Here is a 5435-nt window from a genome sequence, read left to right as displayed (position 1 = left end):
TTTTGGATAAAAAATAAATCGGGGAATGTTTTTGGTAATAAAAAAATTTGAGGTAGAGAAAAATAAATCGGTGTGCTCTTTTTTGTAATAAAAATAAAACGAGGTAAGAAAAAATAATTTGCGGTAATTTTTTATAACAAAATAAATTGGGATACCTTTTTGTAACAAAAAGTAAACTGACGTATTTTTCGTTTGAATTATAGATTGAGGTACTTCTTTGCAATAAAACATAAAATGAGGTAATTTGTGCTATTATTTTGTAAACAATAAGTTGAGGTTATTTATTGAAATAAAAAATAAAAATGAGGTAAAGAAAAATAATTTGAGGTGCTTTTTTCTAAAATAAATAAATCGAGGTACGTTTGGAAAATCAGAATAAACTGAGGTCTTTCTCGTCTACAAATAAATTGAGGAATTATTTGGTAAAAAAAGAATAAATTGAGATATAAGGAAAAATAATTTTCTTGGACAAATAATAAATTGAGATAAATTTTGGAAATTAAAATAAACTAAGATATTTTTTCGTTTTAAAAATAAATTGAGCTACTTTTCGGTAAAAATAATAATTAAATAGGGTAATGAAAAGCAATTTGAGATATTTCTTTGGTTAAAAATATAATTTGATGTGCTCTTCGGCAATTAAAATAAACTGAGGCGTTTTCAGGTAAAAAGGATAAACTTAGGTACTCTATGGCTGTTAAATAAACTGAGGAACTTCTTGGTCAACGAAAAACAAAAACGAGGAAAAGAAAAATAGTTTGAGATATTTTTTTGGTAAGGAAAAATAAAATGAGGCGAAGAAAAATGATTTGATGTATTTTTTCTAAAAAAAGTAAGTCGAGGTGCGTTTCAGTAATAAAAAATAAAATGACGTAAGGAAAAATATTGTTAGGTGTTTTTTGGTAAAAACTAATTCGCACTACTTTTTTGTAATTAACAATAAACTGAGGTATTTTTCTTTTGCAAAAAAAATTTAGGTACTTTTTTGTAATAAAAAATAAAAAATGAGGTAAAGAAAAATAATTTGAGGTGCTTTTTTCCAAAATAAATAAATTGTGGTACGTTTGGCAAATCCGAATAAACTGAGTTATTCTTTGTTTACAAATAAATTGAGGAATTATTCGGCAATAAAGAATAAAATGAGATAACGAAAAATAATGTGAGGTATTTTTTTGTAAAAAAATAATAATAGTTGAGGTAACAAAGAAATAACATCATGTAATGAAAAATATAATGAGGCAGTTTTTGGGTAAAAAAATAAATTCAGTAACTTTTTGGTAATTAAAATAAAGTGAGGCTTTTTTGTTTTGTAAACAAATCGGTTGAGGTATTTTTGGTAAAATTAGGTAAAAAGGAAATATTTTGATGTATTATTTGTTAAAAAGAAAATTGATGTGCCTGTCGATAATAAAAAAAAAAAAATTGGGGTAAGGTAAAAAAATTTGAGGTATTTTCTTGGTCAAATAATAAATTGAGGTAAGTTTTCGAAATTAAAATAAACTGAGATATTTTTCATTTTAAAAATAAATTGAGCTACTTTTCGATAAAAAAAAAAACTTAAATGTGGTAAAGAAAAGTAATTTGAGGTCCATTTTGGTAAAAAAACATAAATTGACGTAAGGAAAAATAATGTGAGGAATTTTTTGGTAATAAAATAAATCGATCTCCTATTTGATAATTAACAATAAACTCGGGTATTTTTCGTTCGAAAAATAAATTGAGGTACTTTTTACTAATACAAAAATAAAATGAGGTACGGAAAAATAATTTGTGGTATTTTTTTGGAAAAAACTAAGTTGAGGATATTTTTGGAAATAAAAGAACACAATGAGATAAAGAAAAATAATTCGAGGCATTTTTCGCTAACGACATAAATTGAGGAATTCATTGCAAATTAGAATAAACTGAGTTATTTTTCGTTTCAAAAATAAATTGGGAATTTATTTGGAAATGAAGAATAAAATTAGGCAAAAATAATAATTTGATATAATTTTGGGAAGGAAAGAAAAACATCAGGTAAAGAAAAATATAACGGGGTACTTTTGATGAAAAAAAAATAAATCGGGGAACTTTTTTCTAATTAAAAAAAAAAACTAGTTAAGGGAAATTGATTTTAGGTAATTTTTTGTTAAAAGAATAAAAAGCGGTACTTTTGGTAATAAAAAAAGAAATCAGGTAAAGAAAAATAATTTGAGTAATTTTGTAAAAAAAATAAATCGAGGTGCGTTTCAGTAATAAAAAATAAAATGAAGCTTAAAAAAATAAGACGAGGTTCCAGCAAATAATTTGAGGCATTTTTTGGATAAAAAATAAATCGGGGAATGTTTTTGGTAATAAAAAAATTTGAGGTAGAGAAAAATAAATCGGTGTGCTCTTTTTTGTAATAAAAAATAAAACGAGGTAAGAAAAAATAATTTGCGGTAATTTTTGATAACAAAATAAATTGGGATACCTTTTTGTAACAAAAAGTAAACTGACGTATTTTTCGTTTGAATTATAGATTGAGGTACTTCTTTGCAATAAAACATAAAATGAGGTAATTTGTGCTATTATTTTGTAAACAATAAGTTGAGGTTATTTATTGAAATAAAAAATAAAAATAAGGTAAAGAAAAATAATTTGAGGTGCTTTTTTCTAAAATAACTAAATTGAGGGCAAATCAGAATAAACTGAGGTCTTTCTCGTCTACAAATAAATTGAGGAATTATTTGGTAAACAAAGAATAAACTGAGATATAACGAAAAATAATTTTCTTGGACAAATAATAAATTGAGATGAGGTTTCGAAATTAAAATAAACTAAGATATTTTTTCGTTTTAAAAATAAATTGAGCTACTTTTCGGTAAAAATAATAATTAAATAGGGTAATGAAAAGCAATTTGAGATATTTCTTTGGTTAAAAATATAATTTGAGGTGCTCTTCGGCAATTAAAAGAAACTGAGGTGTTTTCAGCTAAAAAGGATAAATTGAGGTACTCTATGGCTTTTAAATAAACTGAGGAACTTCTTGGTCACCAAAAAAAAAAACGAGGAAAAGAAAAATAGTTTGAGAAATTTTTTTGTAAGGAAAAATAAAATGAGGCGAAGAAAAATGATTTGAAGTATTTTTTGTAAAAAAAGTAAATCGATGTGCGTTTCGGTAAAAAAAAATAAAATGACGTAAGGAAAAATATTGTTAGGTCTTTTTTTGTAAAAACTAATTCGCACTACTTTTTTGTAACTAACAATAACTGAGGTATTTTTCTTTTGCAAAAAAAATTTAGGTACTTTTTTGTAATAAAAATAAAAAATGAGGTAAAGAAAAATAATTTTAGGTGCTTTTTTCCAAAATAAATACATTGAGGTTCGTTTGGCAATCCGTATAACCTGAGTTATTCTTTGTTTACAAATAAATTGAGGAATTATTCGGCAATAAAGAATAAAATGAGGCAAAAAAAAATAATGTGAGGTATTTTTTTGTAAAAAAATAGTAATAGTTGAGGTAATTTTGGAAAACAAAAAAATAACATCATGTAAAGAAAAATATAATGAGGTAGTTTTTGGGAAAAAAAATAAATTCTGTAACTTTTTGGTAATTAAAATAAAGTGAGGTTTTTTTGTTTTGTAAACAAATCGGTTTAGGTATTTTTGGTAAAATTAGGTAAAAAGGAAATATTTTGATGTATTATTTGTTAAAAAGAAAAATGATGTGCCTTTCGATAATAAAAGAAAAAAATGGCGTAAGGTAAAATAATTTGAGGTATTTTCTTGGTCAAATAATAAATTGAGGTAAATTTTTGAAATTAAAATAAACTGAGATATTTTTCATTTTAAAAATAAATTGAGCTACTTTTCGATAAAAAAAAAAAAAACTTAAATGTGGCAAAGAAAAGTAATTTGAGGTCCATTTTGGTAAAAAAAAACATAAACTGACGTAAGGAAAAATAATGTGAGGAATTTTTTGGTAATAAAGTAAAGCGATCTCCTATTTGATAATTAACAATAAACTCGGGTATTTTTTGTTCGAAAAATAAATTGACGTACTTTTTACTAATACAAAAATAAAATGAGGTACGGAAAAATAATTTGTGGTATTTTTTCGGAAAAAACTAAGTTGGGATATTTTTGGAAATAAAAGAACCCAATGAGATAAAGAAAAATAATTCGAGGCATTTTTCGCTAAAGACATAAATTGAGGAATTCATTGCAAATTAGAATACACTGAGTTATTTTTCGTTTCAAAAATAAATTGGGAATTTATTTGGAAATGAAGAATAAAATTAGGCAAAAATAATAATTTGATATAATTTTGGGAAGTAAAAAAAAACATCAGGTAAAGAAAAATATAACGGGGTACTTTTGATGAAAAATAAATAAATCGGGGTACTTTTTTCTAATTAAAAAAAAAACTAGTTAAGGGAAATTGATTTTAGGTAATTTTTTGTTAAAAGAATAAAAAGCGGTACTTTTGGTAATAAAAAACAAAATCAGGTAAAAAAAAATAAGTTGCGTAATTTTTGTAAAAAAAATAAATCGAGGTGCGTTAACGTAATAAAAAATAGAATGAAGCCAAAAAAAATAAGACGAGGTACCAGAAAATAATTTGAGGCATTTTTTGGATAAAAAATAAATCGCGGAATGTTTTTGGTAATAAAAAAATTTGAGGTAGAGAAAAATAAATATAATTTGTTGAGATAAAAATAAATCGGTGTGCACTTTTTTGTAATAAAAATAAAACGAGGTAAGAAAAAATAATTTGCGGTAATTTTTGATAAAAAAATAAATTGGGATACCTTTTTGTAACAAAAAGTAAACTAACGTATTTTTCGTTTGAATTATAGATTCAGATACTTTTTTGCAATAAAACATAAAATGAGGTAATTTGTGCTATTACTTTGTAAACAATAAGTTGAGGTTATTTATTGAAATAAAAAAAAAAAATGAGGTAAAGAAAAATAATTTGAGGTGCTTTTTTCTAAAATAAATAAATTGAGGTACGTTTGGCAAAGAAGAATAAACTGAGGTCTTTCTCGTCTACAAATAAATTGAGAAATTATTTGGTAAAAAAAGAATAAACTGAGATATAAGTAAAAATAGTTTTCTTGGACAAATAATAAATTGAGATGAATTTTGGAAATTAAAAAAAACTAAGATATTTTTTCGTTTTAAAAATAAATTGAGCCACTTTTCTGTAAAAATAATAATTAAATAGGGTAACGAAAAGCAATTTGAGATATTTCTTTGGTTAAAAATATAATTTGAGGTGCTCTTCGGCAATTAAAACAAACTGAGGTGTTTTCAGGTAAAAAGGATAAATTGAGGTACTCTATGGTTATTAAATAAACTGAGGAACTTCTTGGTCACCGAAAAACAAAAACGAGGAAAAGAAAAATAGTTTGAGATATATTTTTTGGTAAGGAAAAATAAAATGAGGCGAAGAAAAATGATTTGATGTA

This window comes from Amborella trichopoda, chromosome 7 (genome assembly GCF_054954075.1).
Source record: "Amborella trichopoda isolate Santa Cruz 75 chromosome 7, AtrichopodaSantaCruz75HAP2 v2.0, whole genome shotgun sequence".
Lineage (NCBI taxonomy): Eukaryota > Viridiplantae > Streptophyta > Magnoliopsida > Amborellales > Amborellaceae > Amborella > Amborella trichopoda.
This window is presented reverse-complemented; position numbering follows the sequence as displayed.